Here is an 18782-nt window from a genome sequence, read left to right as displayed (position 1 = left end):
ATGTGTTTATGGAGACACGAGATGAGGATGTGGGATGCCCAGCTGGTCCTCAAGTTGACAGGGAGTGAGGAGGAAGCGGTAATGGAGCTGGGAGAGGTTTACTTGATGTCAAGTGATCATCCACTTCCAAAACAAGAATCCTCTAATCTGCTGGATCTGTGGCAGAATGATGAACCCCAGGAATCTACCTGGACAGATGGCAATTTGATGTCTACTCAAGAGCCCAACCTAGAGCAGGAAGTCTTATCTGACCTGGAGATTGCTTCTGTTGAGGTCTTGGAAACCCAGGATCTGGACTTCCAGTGCACATGTGAGACTTTCTCTGACGAATCACAGAGAAAGACCGTACCTTTTGGAAGAGTCTCGCCCATGTGAGCTAGTCATGGCTAAGCTAGTGGCAATACAGGAGTCTACTTCCGAAGTCATCCGGGAACCTGCTTCTGAAGGAGTTCCACTCGTGTATGTGGACGATAAGGTGCAAGATTTCGATCTTGAGTTTATTGCACCCCAGCATGATCCACCATGAGAGGCTCAAGATCCAAGTGCTGAACTGGGACAGTTCATAAAGAACACACTAAGTAAGGAGCAAGAACCGGTCTCAGAGGAATCGGTGCAGAGTCCCATTTCTGAGATTGCTCTACCCAGGGAGAGTTCTCTATATGAGACACGAGAGCTGGAAAACTTGAAGGGAGAGTTCCAAAAGCTGGCCCTAAGTAACAGCCAGCTAAAAGAAACAGTGAAGGAGATTCCTAAACTACGGAGTCGAATAAGAGACCTGGACAAGAGACTCAAAATGGGTTATGTGCCGGTCATAGAACAGCAAGAACCGGTGACTAGGGTCAAAGATGGGAGATCGAAGCAGTCACGTTAATGAAGAATATGTTACCAAAGCTGGAAAGACTGAAGGAAGCACTAAAAGTTCAACAATTTAAAGGACTTTCTGAGGCTTGGGACCAGTGTCTCACTCTGAGGGAAAGGGTGGGGGCGAAGTTGGACCATGACCTCAGAACAATTAAAGTTGGGGCAGAGACTAGGTGTTACCGGTGCCAAGAGCTTGGCCATAAAAGGTGGAATTGTCTATATAGGCCAAGACCAGTGAGGGCTGGGGTGACTACTAGGCCCAGAGTGAACTTAAAAACCTTCCCCAGTCCAGAGTTGGTTAATGTTAGGTGTCACAAACACCCAGAAAAGAATGAAGCCACTTACTCAGTAGCCAGTAAATCCGAGCCGAATAAGGGAAACATCCCTAAAGGTGGAAAGGTGAAGAGAAAGGGAAGTTTAGTGGGCAACAGGAAGTTGTCCATTAAAACGACCACTTTGGCCACTATGCCAAAGTGGAGGGAAAGGGAAGGTGGCACAGTGGAGTCGGTGCCACCAACCTTTAATGGAAATAGACTCCAATGCCAGTTAATAGGGCCTCAGACGTGTACTTTGGCGAGGAACTTAAGACCCAGGTGTATGGGCCCAAGTTATGTCCCAAAGATTTGTCAGTCCAAAATAATTGGCAAATGTGAAACCTTGCCAATGTCACATGCTGCTTTTCTGAGCCAGGAAAAGCTGAGGGAAAGGGTATGTGGCAGGAGAGGTACTTTGCCACCTGTAAGCTACACACAGGGTCCTGGGGATGGATGGGAAGTGTGGATGGACCGGGTTTCCATCCATTTGGCCCAAACCAGGTCTTATAGGCTTCTTAGCCCAAAAAGATGCTTCATCATCCAGCACCTGGGTGCTGGGTTTAAAGCAGAGTCTCTCCCATGAGTCAGGGCTCCTGAAGGCAGCTAGTGTCCAGGTGATAGGCCTGCTAGGGACAGTGGTATCCGGAGGGCTGGGCCCCTAGTGTCAGGATGCTGGGACCTGAAGGGTTCCTGATTAAGTAAGAGGGAGTGAGGCAGGGCCTAACCATCTGGTTGTTTATACTAAAGACAGTGATCTTTGTTCTATGTATATCTTTGTTTTTGAGCTACCTGAATAAAAGGTATTTGTTGTTTTTGTACAAGCCTGGAGTCGGTCGATGGTGGATCTTTGTAGCAGAGCACAGTCTAGCAAGTCTCCTGTTACTATGTATATACACACACACATATATATATATATATATATATATATGTGTGTATATATATATATATATATATATATATATAGACAGACAGGAAGCAGCTTAGTAAAACTTGCCTTCCCTGCACTCCAGTCCCTACTGCAGCGGCGGCCGCACAGATAGGACAGCTGAGCGGAGCGACGGCTCAGCTGTCCAATGATGTATGAATGAAGCAGCCTGCCGCTCAGTCATTGGCTGGGCACACCGGCTGCAGGGGCAGGCTGCTTCATTCATACATTATTGGGCAGCTGAGCCGTCGCTTCGCTCAGCTGTCCTGTCTGTGCGGCCGCCACTGCAGTGGGGCCGGGAGCCGTGGAGCGCAGCACCGCAGATCGGATCGGAAGAGATCCGATCTGTGATGTGGCAGGGGGCCCTTTTGGAAAGGGGGGCCTGGGGTACGTACCCCTGGGCCCCACCCTTAATTCAGCTCTGGCTCCAGCCACAACACACAAGCTGCGACTCCTGCTGCGTGGTCCCTGGCTGAGATGAGGCTGGATTGCATGCGGAGGCGTGGCTGCAACCATAACACACAATCTATGACTCCCTCCCCGTGGTCCCTGGCTGAGATGAGGCTGGATTGCATGCGGAGGCGTGGCTCCAGGTATAACACACAATCTATGACTCCCTTCCCGTGGTCCCTGGCTGAGATGAGGCTGGATTGCATGCGGAGGCGTGGCTGCAGCCATAACACACAATCTGTGACTCCCTTCACGTGGTATCTGGCTGAGATGAGGCTGGATTGCATGCGGAGGCGTGGCTGCAGCCATAACACACAAGCTGTGACTCCCTCCCCGTGGTCCCTGGCTGAGATGAGGCTGGATTGCATGCGGAGGCGTGGCTGCAGCCATAACACACAATCTGTGACTCCCTTCACGTGGTATCTGGCTGAGATGAGGCTGGATTGCATGCGGAGGCGTGGCTGCAGCCATAACACACAATCTGTGACTCCCTTCACGTGGTATCTGGCTGAGATGAGGCTGGATTGCATGCGGAGGCGTGGCTGCAGCCATAACACACAATCTGTGACTCCCTTCACGTGGTATCTGGCTGAGATGAGGCTGGATTGCATGCGGAGGCGTGGCTGCAGCCATAACACACAAGCTGTGACTCCCTCCCCGTGGTCCCTGGCTGAGATGAGGCTGGATTGCATGCTGAGGCGTGGCTGCAGCCATAACACACAATCTATGACTCCCTCCCCATGGTCACTGGCTGAGATGAGGCTGGATTGCATGCTGAGCAGAGCTGGATTAAGGGGGGGTCCCTTTCCAAAAGGGCCCCCTGCCACACCACACATCGGATTTTTCTTCAATCCGATCTGCGGTGCTGCGCTCACGAGCCACGGCTCCCCGCTGCCCTGTCCCTCCTCCTCCTTCAGTTCAGCGTGTGGCGCACCAATGACTGAGCCGCAGGCTTGCTGAGCCGGACAGCAATTGGACAACTGAGCCGTCGCTCAGCTGCGCTGACTACAGCTCTAAGAAGAGTGCTCTAACAGGTGTAGTCAGGGCAGCTGAGCGACGGCTCAGCTGTCCAATTGCTGTCTGGCTCAGCAAGCCTGCAGCTCAGTCATTGGCGCGCCGCACGCTGAACTGAAGGAGGAGGGATTCTTAGCGATATATATATATATATATATATAAGGATCCAATTCAGCCGGCACTCTCATAAATAAAGCAAATGCTCCGGTGTCCAGTTCAGAAAAACATCATATACCTCCAATATGAACGGCACTCAGAGACTGGCATAATAAATGAATGTATTATAGTCACGTATATATATATATATAATTATTTTTGTTTTTTAGTCCATGGGGGCCCCCTGCTCTTTAGTACCCCAGGCCTCCCGGGGCCTTAATCCGGCTCTGATGCTGAGGCGTGGCTGCAGCCAGTGCCAGATTAAGGACCACATGGGCCTGGAGCTGAAATTTCTGAAGGGCCTACTGTGTACCGTAGCAGAGGGGTTGAGCAGCAACAGTGGGGTTGTGACTAGGGGTAGAGCCCCTTATACACAATACGCCATGTAGAGCCCCTTTTATTCACGTTATGCCAGGTGGAGCCCCTTTATTACACGTGTCGCCAGGTAGAGCCTGTTATACAAACTGCACCAGGTAGCGCCTTATACACATAGCAACAGGTAGCCCATTATACAAATTGCGCTAGCTAGCCGTCACTCACCATTCGGCGCCTGTGGTCCCCCGGCTCTATGTTCTTGTCATACTCCCGCGGTGGGGTGCAGGCAGCGTGAAGTGGCCAGGATGGGGGGCGGCCGGCCGGAGCAGGAAGCGGTGAGGGGCACTGTGGTGCAGGTAGCAGACGGGTGCTGATGGCACTGGCGGGGGCCTCAGGCCACGGTGACCCGGGTGCCCGTCCTGCTAGCCCGCACCTAAAACCGCCACTGGCAGTATCCCCTGAGCTGGACGAGCAGTGACCCTCCCAACACTCCAACGCTGCCCCTCCCAGTGCACATAGTGCAGCCGAATGCACATGGACTGAGCGTCCACAGACGTGCAGATCACACACACACACACACCATGTTCCCCAGTCCCTACACACACACACACACACACCCTGTTCCCCAGTCCCTACACACACACACACACACACACACACACACACACACACACACACACACACACACACACACAAAGCCTGTTCCCCAGTCCCTACACACACACACACACACACACACACACACACACACACACACACACACAAACACACACACACAAAGCCTGTTCCCCAGTCCCTACACACACACACACACACACACACACACACACACACAAAGCCTGTTCCCCAGTCCCTACATACACACACAAAGCCAGTTCCACACACACACACACACACACACACACACACACACACACACACACACACACACACACACACACACACACACACACACACACACACACACACACACACACACACACACACACCCTGTTCCCCAGTCCCTACACATACAAATACATACATACAAAACTGTTGTTTCTCCCAGCTCTCTCCCCCCCCCCCCCCCCCACACCTTCCACACAGCATTTCCCCTCCAGTGTCACCATACACACACACTCAGCCACCCTGTTCACCCCATTCCCTACACACACCTCCTGCCTGGAAGGGCCAACACACATACCCTGTTCCCCACAGCCCTCTCACTTTCCCCCGTTTTCCCCTGTCACTGAGCTATGCCGACAGAGCAGGAGCAGACAGACCAACCAGGAAAAGTTGGGGGTGTGGCCTAATCACGGACCCGTGACCACGCCCTCTTGGGGGGCTGGAGGGGGGGAACCCCTACCATTTAGCAAGCACCACTAGCCGGGACGGCAGAGGGGTCACAGGACTGTCACCTTGCGACCTGGCAGGCAAGTACACCGCTGGCTGCTGCTCTTGTACCCAGTGGAGGGGAGGCGCGGCGCCTGTGTGAGATCATGGCGCAGGGGAGAAGCAGAGAAATCTTTCGGCGCAGGGAGGACTTCTGAGGCTGTCTAGTGCTGCTGATGTGCTGTAATAGGAAAAACATTTTTTCCTGTTACCAACAGCAGGGGATCCTGTGGGCCTATTTTGATGGGGGGGCCTGGAGCTGCAGCTCCATCCGCCCCATTGTTAATCCGGACCTGGCTGCAGCCATAACACACAAGCTGTGACTCCCTTCACGTGGTATCTGGCTGAGATGAGGCTGGATTGCATGCCGATGCGTGGCTCCAACACACACAATGATGCAAATTGCAGCTAAGAAAAGACACACACTCAGGCTAATGTCCGGACAGCATAGGCGTGCGCAGACCATTTTATTAGGGGGTGCACCGTCGGAGGGGTGTGTCTAGCATCACCTTTTGGGCGTGTCTAGCACCATCTATTGATGGTCAACGCAATATATAATATCCACCCTTGTACCAATCCTAATAAAGCAGATACATTGTCAGATGTTGTGGTGTGCTCCAAACAAACACCCCTGATGGCACTCACTGCAATTACACTGCTCCTCCTCAGCCTGGTCTGGCTCCCCCTCTCTTTCCCCTGCAAGCTGCAGCAGCTTACTTACAAGTCAGTCACTCACTGACACTGACAGTCGCAGACTAGTACTGCCGCTGCTGGAAAAACGAGTGACGTGTCAATATTGCTGCCGACCGCCTGCCAGTATTGAATTTGTCTTCCTAAGAGGAACGCTGGCTGCATGCTGCTCCTCATCAGTGGCTGGCGTTGGCATAGCATAGAAGGAGCGAGGTGGGCATGTGGCGGTGGGCGTACGAGCAGCATAACGTAATCACATCACGCTGTTTTTGTACAGGGAGGTGGAGCCAGGAGTTTGAAAGCTGGTGGCAGTGGCACCCTTGATTAACCCAGGCGTCTGGTCAGTAATACAGTCCTGACAGGGTGCAGCACAGAGGGGACAGTAATCAGCTTGCTCGGTGATCGCTGCATCAGGCATGTGAGATCGGGGTGCCAGACATTAGGGGGTGCCTGTGCGCACCAGGCACCCCCCCTGCGCACACCTATGCCGGACAGTGCATGTAACCAGTACCTGAGAGACCTGCAGCAACAGATGCAAATGCTATAATGTATTTCTCTATACTTATAAGTGTATGTGCAGGCTTCCCAGTCTACTATGCGCTTGAATCAGTGTACTTTTGCTGTGACTGTATGCGAACTGCAGCCACAATGGTGCCCACTTCCTGCGAGTTCACTTCCCATTTCAGCCTTGGTGGCATGACTGTTTGTTTTGTGACCCCCGGAGCCTGTGTGAAGTCTGAGTGGGTAACTGGAGGACTATGTGCTGAGTTGGCTGGTCTGACGGGAACAGTGCGATGGAGAGGCCAAGAGCAATCCCTGACCGGGAGTCGAAACCGGGTCTCGGCAGAGGGAGCCGTATCCTGACCACTGGGACACCAGGGACTTTGGTGTTGATGACAGGATGGTGAATGTAGTAAGGAGGAGAGTAGTAGTGAGTACTGGATGGATACCGTGGGTACTATTATAACACTCTCCTTACTTGGTAAGAAACACGGAAGGCTAGAGTGGCAGAATCTGGCAGGGTGATGGTTGAGAATAACAAGACCAATGTTGAGCAAGGTTTGGCTGGATCCAATGATGACACTAGAACCAAACTGGAAGGCTGACTGAGCTCGAACTGGGAAAACTGGACTGGTACCAGATTGTTATGCAACCAGACTGGATCAGGACAAACCGGACTGGAATGCAACTGGAGTGCAACCAGACTGGAACTGAACTGAAGTGCAACCAGACTTGAACCAGATTGGAATGCAAGCGGACTGGAACTGGAATGGAATGCAAAGGTACAAAGGATTGCCGGTATTAAGGTAATATCTGTAAACTCTGTGGAGCTCAGCTACTAGGCTCACACACTGAGCTGTGTGAGTCATGGAACTGGCAGATTCTGAACCTGTGGTCTCCTTACTTATACCCATTGGTGCTTGACGATAGGTGGATAGAGTCAGGTGATTCAGAGAGTCTCTGTCTGGTTCAGGAGTGGATGGATCATGGTCAGGTGATCAGAACCTGTCACAGCAGTAATCTAGGTTAGGCTCTGATGTGTATTGAGGCCTAGCAGGCCGGGAAAAACTGAAGCCTAAACACTGGGAAGCAGAGCACTATGGAGAATCAGATGCTGGACAGAGGAATTCTCACACAGGTGACTGATTAGGAGTTTACACCGCAGCTTGTGTGCTGTACTGTGAAGCAGGCGCAGGTCTGCAGAGTATACTGGGCTGCAGAGCAGATGCAGGCTTGCAGGAAATACTGAGGTAAGTCACAGACAGGGGCGGATTGGGAACAAAAAGCGGCCCTGGAAAAATTTGTACTAGTGGCCCCACATGGGCAGCACCAGAGGTGTAAGGTCTAGCCATGGGCCATGGCAGCAGCACCCTCCCCCCCAAGACTTTCTGGATAGTGGGGATGTCCAGCATCAAGGGGAAGTTAAAAGGAAATAAAATTACATATTATGAGCACATTATATGATACACCTTCAGAATTTAGGAAACTATGGCCCTCATTCCGAGTTGATCGGTCGCAAGGCGAATTTAGCAGAGTTACACACGCTAAGCCTACGCCTACTGGGAGTGTATCTTAGCTTCTTAAAATTGCGCCCGATGTATTCGCAATATTGCGATTACAAACTACTTTGCAGTTTCTGAGTAACTTCAACCTTACTCTGCCTGTGCGATCAGTTCAGTGCTTGTCGTTCCTGGTTTGACGTCACAAACACACCCAGCGTTCGCTCAGACACTCCCCCGTTTCTCCAGCCACTCCTGCGTTTTTTCCGGAAACGGTAGCGTTTTCATCCACACGCCCATAAAACGCCGTGTTTCCGCCCAGTAACACCCATTTCCTGTCAATCACATTACGATCGCCGGAGCGATGAAAAAGCCGTGAGTAAAAATACTATCTTCATTGTTAAATTACTTGGCGCAGTCGCAGTGCGAATATTGCGCATGCGTACTAAGCGGATTTTCATTGCGATGCGATGAAAAATACCGAGCGAACGACTCGGAATGAGGGCCAATATCATTCTTTAGAAAGATATATTTTCTTGCTTATTACACCAACCGTATCCCAATCACTATTCACTCAATCTTATATGTCAGCCAAGCAGGAAGACAGAGCATACACTAGATCATCTGCAATCACAGGCTAAGTGGCAGTAATTTTCATATATGCAAATTATTTTGCATCTTATTCATTATGTCTATAAAAAGGACCACATGTCCTCAAACAAAACAGGCCCCACGGGTGCGTCGGTCCACCGGGAATCTACCCTGTGGACTCTATGGCCAATCCGCCTCTGGTCACAGAACATGAATGATTTAGTCAGGACCGTGACACTTGGTCTTAGCGTCCTGGTTAAAGCGAATCTCAAGTCTGAAGTGACACAAAAAGGATTGTAAAAAGCCGCAAATGGGCTGTAAAGAAGACAGCAATATTGAGACTGAAAACATTCTCATCTTTTTCCAAACTCTCGTAGTTCATCAAAGGTTATCATCGCCTTTCAGGCATCTGCAAACCTTTGCATGCAGGAATATAGTGGCGCAAAATGATGCTGGGACCATTGCTTAACCAGGCCCACTGCCCCTTCTCTCCTACTCCACCTTCTCCTCATAAAGACTTCTCTGTCACCCTACACTCTCTCTTGCACACCCCAAAGCTGACCATCGCTCACCAGGCCCACTGCCCCTCCTCTTCTACTCCACCATCTCCTCATAAAGACTTCTCTGTCACCCTACACCCTCTCCTGTACACCCCAAAGCTGACCATCGCTCACCAAGCCCACTGCCCCTCCTCTCCTACTCCACCTTCTCCTCATAAAGACTTCTCTGTCACTCTACACCCTCTCCTGCACACCCTAAAGCTGACCATCGCTCACCAGGCCCACTGCCTCTCCCCTCCTACTCCACCTCCTCAGAGACTTCTCAGTCAACCTACACCCTCTCCTGCACACCCCAAAGCTGACCATCACTCACCAGGCCCACTGCCTCTCCCTTTCTACTCCCCCTCCTCATAGACTTCTCAGTCACCATACACCCTCTCCTACGCACCCCAAAGCTGACCATCGTCCACCAGGCCCACTACTACTCTCCTCCTACTCCACTTCCTCCTCACAGAGACTTCTCAGCCACCATACACCCTCTCTTGCACACCCAAAGCTGACCATCGCCCAACAGGCCCGCTACTCCTCTCCTCCTACTCCACTTCCTCCTCACAGAGGCTTCTCAGTCACCATGCACCCTCTCCTGCACACCCCAAAGCTGACCATCGCTCACTAGGCCCACTGCCACTCCTCTCCTACTCCACCTCCTCACTGAGACTTTTCAGTCATCATACACCCTCTCCTGTACACCCCAAAGCTGACAATCGCCCACCAGGCCCACTACTCCTCTCCTCCTACTCCACCACCTCACAGAGACTTCTCAGTCACCCTACACCATCTCCTGCACACCCCAAAGCTGACCATCGATCACCAGGCTCACTGCCTCTCCCCTCCTACTCCACGTCCTCATAGAGACTTCTCAGTCACCATACACCCTCTCCTGCACACCCCAAAGCTGACCATCGCCCACCAGGCCCACTGCCTCCCTCCTCCTACTCCACCTCCTCACAAAGACTTCTCAGTCACCATACACCCTCTTCTGCACACCGCAAAGCTGACAATCGCCCACCAGGCCCGTTACTCCTCTCCTCCTACTCCACCTCCTCACAGAGACTTCTCAGTCACCATTATTATTATTATTATCCTTTATTTATGTGATGTTACAAGGGTTCCGCAGCACCCAATTACAGAGTACATAAACAAATAATCAAAAAAGGTAAACAGCGACTTACAGTTGATGACAGAATAGGAGAAGTACAGGGTATATAGACATAGCTACATCAGCAGATAACACTGGAATAAGTATCAGGTGGCAGAAGACTGATGGATGTGGTGCAGTTGAAGATTATTAAAAGGATAAGCACATGAGGGAAGAGGGCCCTACTCATGAGAGCTTACATTCTAAAGGGGAGGGGTAGACAGACAGGGGTGACACAGATGGGGTACATAGAGAGTGTGGAACAGAGGGTTAGGATGAGATTTGGCCGGGTTTGGTGAAGAAGTGGGTCTTGAGAGCCTGTTTGAAGTTTTGCAGAGAGGTGGAGAGTCTGAGGGGGAGAGGTAGGGAATTCCAGAGAAAGGGAGCAGCACGTGAAAAATATTGGAGATAGGAGAGTCGGCGTGCATTAGCGGAGCGAAGAGGACAGGTGGGAGTGTAAGGGGAGATAAGGTCAGAGATGTAAATGGAAGAGGAGTGGGTGAGGGCTTTGTAAGTGAGTGTGAGAAGCTTGAATTGGATTCTGGTAGGGAAGGGAAGCCAGTGAAGGTCTAGTAAGAGAGGAGAGGTGGACGTAGTGCGTTTGGTGAGGAAAATTAGCCGAGCAGCAGCATTGAGGATAGATTGGAGTGGAGAGAGGCGTATATCAGGGAGGCCAGATAGGAGAAGATTGCATTAGTCCAGTCTGCAAATGATCAGTGAGTGGATAAGGGTCTTAGTGGTATCCTGGGTGAGAAAGAGTCTGATCCTGAGATGGAAGCAGCAGGACTGTGAGAGGTGCTGAATGTGTGGTGTGAAGGAGAGGGAGGAGTGAAGGATTACTCCAAGACAGCACACTTGGGGGTTAGAGGAGATAGTAGTGCCATCTATAGATGATGAGAGTGTGGGAGGTGAGGTTATGCGGGAGGGAGGGAAGATGATCAGCTCATACACCATACACCAGGCATTCCCAACCGCGGTCCTCAAGGCACACTAACAGTGCAGGTTTTAGTGATATCCAGGCTGCAGCACAGATGGTTAAATCAAAATAACTGAGGTGTTAATTAAGTCACCTGTGCTCAAGCCTGGATAGCACTAAAACCTGCAATGTTAGTGTGCCTTGAGGACCGTGGTTGGGAATGCCTGCCATACACCCTCTACTGCACACCCCAAAGCTGACCATTGCTCACCAGGCCCACTGCCTCTCTCCTCCCGCTCCACCTCCTCACAGATCCTTCTCCGTCACCCTACACCCTCTCCTGTACACCCCACAGCTGACCATCTCTCACCAGGACCGCTTCCCATCTCCTCCTACTCCACCGCCTCACAGAGACTAGTCAGTTACCCTACATCCTCTCCTGCACACCCCAAAGCTGACCATCACCCACCGGGACTACTACCTCTCTCCTCCTACTCCACCTCCTCACAGAGACTTCTCAGTCACCCTACACCCTCTCCTGTGCACCCCACAGCTGACCATATCTCACCAGGACCGCTTCCCATCTCCTCCTACTCCACCTCCTCACAGAGACTTCTCAGTCACCCTACACCCTCTCCTGTACACCCCACAGCTGACCATCTCTCACCAGGTCCGCTTCCCCTCTCCTCCTCCTCCACCTCCTCACAGAGACTTCTCAGTCACCCTACACCCTCTCCTGTGCACCCCACAGCTGACCATCTCTCACCAGGCCCGCTTTCCCTCTCCTCCTCCTCCACCTCCTCACAGAGACTTCTCAGTCATCCTACACCCTCTCCTGTGCACCCCACAGCTGACCATCTCTCACCAGGCCCGATTCCCCTCTCCTCCTACTCCACCTCCTCACAGCAACTTCTCAGTCACCCTACATCATCTCCTACACACCTCACAGATGATAATCGCTCACCAGGCCCGCTGCTCCACCCCTCCTACTCCACCTCCTCACAGAGACTTCTCAGTCACCCTACACCCTCTCCTACACACCCCACAGATGACCATTGCTCACCTGGCCAACTGGTAAGGAAGATGAATGTCCTTCATTACATCTCCCAGGCAAATAGAACAAAACGGCAAACAGACTTGGCCTGCCACCACTTACAGTAGTGTGGGTTCCAGGACAACCTACTGTCTATATCCCAGTGCCATTTGCTCCAGGTAGCACCGTCATGTACCATTTGTGAGGAGCCCCTCATCAGGAAGACAAGCTACTGTAAGGTTCCAACATGCACTACCATCCAGTGCACATAGACCTCCTGCAGAGTGTAACACAGCGGTAACAACTAACGTCTACAGCCTCTGAGTCCCACAGACAGGGGTGACACAGAGGAGAGACAGTGAGTGAGGAGCATAGAGCGGTGGGTTAGGATGAGAGCTTACACTCTATAGGGGAGGGACAGACAGACAGGGGTGACACAGAGGAGAGACAGTGAGTGAGGAGCATAGAGCGGTGGGTTAGGATGAGAGCTTACACTCTATAGGGGGGAGACAGACAGGGGTGACACAGAGAGGAGAGACAGTGAGTGAGGAGCATAGAGCGGTGGGTTAGGATGAGAGCTTACACTCTATAGGGGAGAGACAGACAGGGGTGACACAGAGAGGAGAGACAGTGAGTGAGGAGCATAGAGCGATGGGTTAGGATGAGAGATTACACTCTATAGGGGAGGGGCAGACAGACAGGGGTGACACAGAGGAGAGACAGTGAGTGAGGAGCATAGAGCGGTGGGTTAGGATGAGAGCTTACACTCTATAGGGGAGGGACAGACAGACAGGGGTGACACAGAGAGGAGAGACAGTGAGTGAGGAGCATAGAGCGGTGGGTTAGGATGAGAGCTTACACTCTATAGGGGAGGGACAGACAGACAGGGGTGACACAGAGGAGAGACAGTGAGTGAGGAGCATAGAGCGATGGGTTAGGATGAGAGATTACACTCTACAGGAGAGGGGCAGACAGACAGGGGTGACACAGAGGAGAGACAGTGAGTGAGGAGCATAGAGCGGTGGGTTAGGATGAGAGCTTACACTCTATAGAGGAGGGACAGACAGACAGGGGTGACACAGAGGAGAGACAGTGAGTGAGGAGCATAGAGCGGTGGGTTAGGATGAGAGCTTACACTCTATAGGGGAGGGGCAGACAGACAGGGGTGACGCAGAGGAGAGACAGTGAGTGAGGAGCATAGAGCGGTGGGTTAGGATGAGAGATTACACTCTATAGGGGGGAGACAGACAGACAGGTGACACAGAGGAGAGACAGTGAGTAAGGAGTATAGAGCAGTGGGTTAGGATGAGAGATTACACTCTATAGGGGAGGACAGACAGACAGGGGTGACACAGGGGAGAGACAGTGAGTGAGGAGCATAGAGCGGTGGGTTAGGATGAGAGCTTACACTCTATAGGGGAGGGACAGACAGGGGTGACACAGAGGAGAGACAGTGAGTGAGGAGCATAGAGCGGTGGGGTTAGGATGAGAGATTACACTCTATAGGGGAGGGACAAACAGACAGGGGTGACACAGAGGAGACAGTGAGTGAGGAGCATAGAGCGGTGGGTTAGGATGAGATTACATTCTATAGGGGAGGGACAGACAGACAGGGGTGACACAGAGGAGAGACAGTGAGTGAGGAGCATAGAGCGGTGGGTTAGGATGAGATTACATTCTATAGGGGAGGGACAGACAGACAGGGGTGACACAGAGGAGAGACATAGAGCGGTGGGTTAGGATGAGATTACATTCTATAGGGGAGGGACAGACAGACAGGGGTGACACAGAGGAGGCAGTGAGTGAGGGGCATAGAGCGATGGGTTAGGATGAGAGATTACACTCTACAGGAGAGGGGCAGACAGACAGGGGTGACACAGAGGAGAGACAGTGAGTGAGGAGCATAGAGCGGTGGGTTAGGATGAGAGCTTACACTCTATAGAGGAGGGACAGACAGACAGGGGTGACACAGAGGAGAGACAGTGAGTGAGGAGCATAGAGCAGTGGGTTAGGATGAGAGCTTACACTCTATAGGGGAGGGGCAGACAGACAGGGGTGACGCAGAGGAGAGACAGTGAGTGAGGAGCATAGAGCGGTGGGTTAGGATGAGAGATTACACTCTATAGGGGGGAGACAGACAGACAGGTGACACAGAGGAGAGACAGTGAGTAAGGAGTATAGAGCAGTGGGTTAGGATGAGAGATTACACTCTATAGGGGAGGGACAGACAGACAGGGGTGACACAGAGGAGAGACAGTGAGTGAGGAGCATAGAGCGGTGGGTTAGGATGAGAGCTTACACTCTATAGGGGAGGACAGACAGACAGGGGTGACACAGGGGAGAGACAGTGAGTGAGGAGCATAGAGCGGTGGGTTAGGATGAGAGCTTACACTCTATAGGGGAGGGACAGACAGACAGGGGTGACACAGAGGAGAGACAGTTAGAGAGGAGCATAGAGCGGTGGGGTTAGGATGAGAGATTACACTCTATAGGGGAGGGACAAACAGACAGGGGTGACACAGAGGAGACAGTGAGTGAGGAGCATAGAGCGGTGGGTTAGGATGAGATTACATTCTATAGGGGAGGGACAGACAGACAGGGGTGACACAGAGGAGAGACAGTGAGTGAGGAGCATAGAGCGGTGGGTTAGGATGAGATTACATTCTATAGGGGAGGGACAGACAGGGGTGACACAGAGGAGAGACATAGAGCGGTGGGTTAGGATGAGATTACATTCTATAGGGGAGGGACAGACAGACAGGGGTGACACAGAGGAGGCAGTGAGTGAGGGGCATAGAGCGGTGGGTTAGGATGAGAGCTTACACTCTATAGGGGAGGGACAGACAGACAGGGGTGACACAGAGGAGAGATAGTGAGTGAGGAGCATAGAGCGGTGGGATAGGATGAGAGCTTACACTCTATAGGGGAGGGACAGACAGACAGGGATGACACAGTGGAGAGACAATGAGTGAGGAGCATAGAGCGGTGGGTTAGGATGAGAGCTTACACTCTATAGGGGAGGGGCAGACAGACAGGGGTGACATAGAGGAGAGACAGTGAGTGAGGAGCATAGAGCGGTGGGTTAGGATGAGAGATTACACTCTATAGGGGAGGGACAGACAGACAGGGGTGACACAGAGGAGAGACAGTGAGTGAGGAGCATAGAGCGGTGGGTTAGGATGAGAGATTACACTCTATAGGGGAGGGACAGACAGACAGGGGTGACACAGAGGAGAGACAGTGAGTGAGGAGCATAGAGCGGTGGGTTAGGATAAGAGATGAGCGCCTGAAATTTTTCGGGTTTTGTGTTTTGGTTTTGGGTTCGGTTCCGCGGCCGTGTTTTGGGTTCGAACGCGTTTTGGCAAAACCTCACCGAATTTTTTTTGTCGGATTCGGGTGTGTTTTGGATTCGGGTGTTTTTTTCCAAAAACACTAAAAAACAGCTTAAATCATAGAATTTGGGGGTCATTTTGATCCCAAAGTATTATTAACCTCAAAAACCATAATTTACACTCATTTTCAGTCTATTCTGAATACCTCACACCTCACAATATTATTTTTAGTCCTAAAATTTGCACCGAGGTCGCTGTGTGAGTAAGATAAGCGACCCTAGTGGCCGACACAAACACCGGGCCCATCTAGGAGTGGCACTGCAGTGTCACGCAGGATGTCCCTTCCAAAAAACCCTCCCCAAACAGCACATGACGCAAAGAAAAAAAGAGGCGCAATGAGGTAGCTGTGTGAGTAAGATTAGCGACCCTAGTGGCCGACACAAACACCGGGCCCATCTAGGAGTGGCACTGCAGTGTCACGCAGGATGGCCCTTCCAAAAAACCCTCCCCAAACAGCACATGACGCAAAGAAAAAAAGAGGCGCAATGAGGTAGCTGTGTGAGTAAGATTAGCGACCCTAGTGGCCGACACAAACACCGGGCCCATCTAGGAGTGGCACTGCACTGTCACGCAGGATGGCCCTTCCAAAAAACCCTCCCCAAACAGCACATGACGCAAAGAAAAAAAGAGGCGCAATGAGGTAGCTGACTGTGTGAGTAAGATTAGCGACCCTAGTGGCCGACACAAACACCGGGCCCATCTAGGAGTGGCACTGCAGTGTCACGCAGGATGTCCCTTCCAAAAAACCCTCCCCAAACAGCACATGACGCAAAGAAAAAAAGAGGCGCAATGAGGTAGCTGTGTGAGTAAGATTAGCGACCCTAGTGGCCGACACAAACACCGGGCCCATCTAGGAGTGGCACTGCAGTGTCACGCAGGATGGCCCTTCCAAAAAACCCTCCCCAAACAGCACATGACGCAAAGAAAAAAAGAGGCGCAATGAGGTAGCTGTGTGAGTAAGATTAGCGACCCTAGTGGCCGACACAAACACCGGGCACATCTAGGAGTGGCACTGCAGTGTCACGCAGGATGTCCCTTCCAAAAAACCCTCCCCAAACAGCACATGACGCAAAGAAAAAAAGAGGCGCAATGAGGTAGCTGACTGTGTGAGTAAGATTAGCGACCCTAGTGGCCGACACAAACACCGGGCCCATCTAGGAGTGGCACTGCAGTGTCACGCAGGATGTCCCTTCCAAAAAACCCTCCCCAAACAGCACATGACGCAAAGAAAAAAAGAGGCGCAATGAGGTAGCTGACTGTGTGAGTAAGATTAGCGACCCTAGTGGCCGACACAAACACCGGGCCCATCTAGGAGTGGCACTGCAGTGTCACGCAGGATGTCCCTTCCAAAAAACCCTCCCCAAACAGCACATGACGCAAAGAAAAAAAGAGGCGCAATGAGGTAGCTGACTGTGTGAGTAAGATTAGCGACCCTAGTGGCCGACACAAACACCGGGCCCATCTAGGAGTGGCACTGCAGTGTCACGCAGGATGTCCCTTCCAAAAAACCCTCCCCAATCAGCACATGATGCAAAGAAAAAGAAAAGAAAAAAGAGGTGCAAGATGGAATTGTCCTTGGGCCCTCCCACCCACCCTTATGTTGTATAAACAAAACAGGACATGCACACTTTAACCAACCCATCATTTCAGTGACAGGGTCTGCCACACGACTGTGACTGATATGACGGGTTGGTTTGGACCCCCCCCAAAAAAGAAGCAATTAATCTCTCCTTGCACAAACTGGCTCTACAGAGGCAAGATGTCCACCTCATCTTCACCCTCCGATATATCACCGTGTACATCCCCCTCCTCACAGATTATCAATTCGTCCCCACTGGAATCCACCATCTCAGCTCCCTGTGTACTTTGTGGAGGCAATTGCTGCTGGTCAATGTCTCCGCGGAGGAATTGATTATAATTCATTTTAATGAACATCATCTTCTCCACATTTTCTGGATGTAACCTCGTACGCCGATTGCTGACAAGGTGAGCGGCGGCACTAAACACTCTTTCGGAGTACACACTTGTGGGAGGGCAACTTAGGTAGAATAAAGCCAGTTTGTGCAAGGGCCTCCAAATTGCCTCTTTTTCCTGCCAGTATAAGTACGGACTGTGTGACGTGCCTACTTGGATGCGGTCACTCATATAATCCTCCACCATTCTATCAATGTTGAGAGAATCATATGCAGTGACAGTAGACGACATGTCCGTAATCGTTGTCAGGTCCTTCAGTCCGGACCAGATGTCAGCATCAGCAGTCGCTCCAGACTGCCCTGCATCACCGCCAGCGGGTGGGCTCGGAATTCTGAGCCTTTTCCTCGCACCCCCAGTTGCGGGAGAATGTGAAGGAGGAGATGTTGACAGGTCGCGTTCCGCTTGACTTGACAATTTTGTCACCAGCAGGTCTTTCAACCCCAGCAGACCTGTGTCTGCCGGAAAGAGAGATCCAAGGTAGGCTTTAAATCTAGGATCGAGCACGGTGGCCAAAATGTAGTGCTCTGATTTCAACAGATTGACCACCCGTGAATCCTTGTTAAGCGAATTAAGGGCTGCATCCACAAGTCCCACATGCCTAGCGGAATCGCTCCCTTTTAGCTCCTTCTTCAATGCCTCCAGCTTCTTCTGCAAAAGCCTGATGAGGGGAATGACCTGACTCAGGCTGGCAGTGTCTGAACTGACTTCACGTGTGGCAAGTTCAAAGGGCATCAGAACCTTGCACAACGTTGAAATCATTCTCCACTGCACTTGAGACAGGTGCATTCCACCTACTATATCGTGCTCAATTGTATAGGCTTGAATGGCCTTTTGCTGCTCCTCCAACCTCTGAAGCATATAGAGGGTTGAATTCCACCTCGTTACCACTTCTTGCTTCAGATGATGGCAGGGCAGGTTCAGTAGTTTTTGGTGGTGCTCCAGTCTTCTGTACGTGGTGCCTGTACGCCGAAAGTGTCCCGCAATTTTTCTGGCCACCGACAGCATCTCTTGCACGCCCCTGTCGTTTTTAAAAAAATTCTGCACCACCAAATTCAAGGTATGTGCAAAACATGGGACGTGCT

At 51.7% G+C, this 18782-nt stretch overlaps 1 long non-coding RNA gene across 1 annotated transcript in view; it reads left to right on the top strand.

Annotated features, from left to right (window-relative positions):
- The first annotated feature begins 5373 nt into the window (after positions 1-5373).
- Positions 5374-18782, top strand: part of LOC135026693 (uncharacterized) — a 31576-nt gene continuing 18167 nt past the window's right edge. The window contains exon 1 of the long non-coding RNA XR_010223286.1: positions 5374-5447. This is a non-coding gene — a long non-coding RNA (uncharacterized LOC135026693). The remainder of the gene's footprint in view (positions 5448-18782) is intronic.

This window comes from Pseudophryne corroboree, unplaced genomic scaffold (assembly GCF_028390025.1).
Source record: "Pseudophryne corroboree isolate aPseCor3 unplaced genomic scaffold, aPseCor3.hap2 scaffold_446, whole genome shotgun sequence".
Classification (NCBI taxonomy): Eukaryota; Metazoa; Chordata; class Amphibia; order Anura; family Myobatrachidae; genus Pseudophryne; species Pseudophryne corroboree.
The sequence above is the reverse complement of the archived record's forward strand: the minus strand, read 5'-3'. Positions and strand labels throughout refer to the sequence as shown.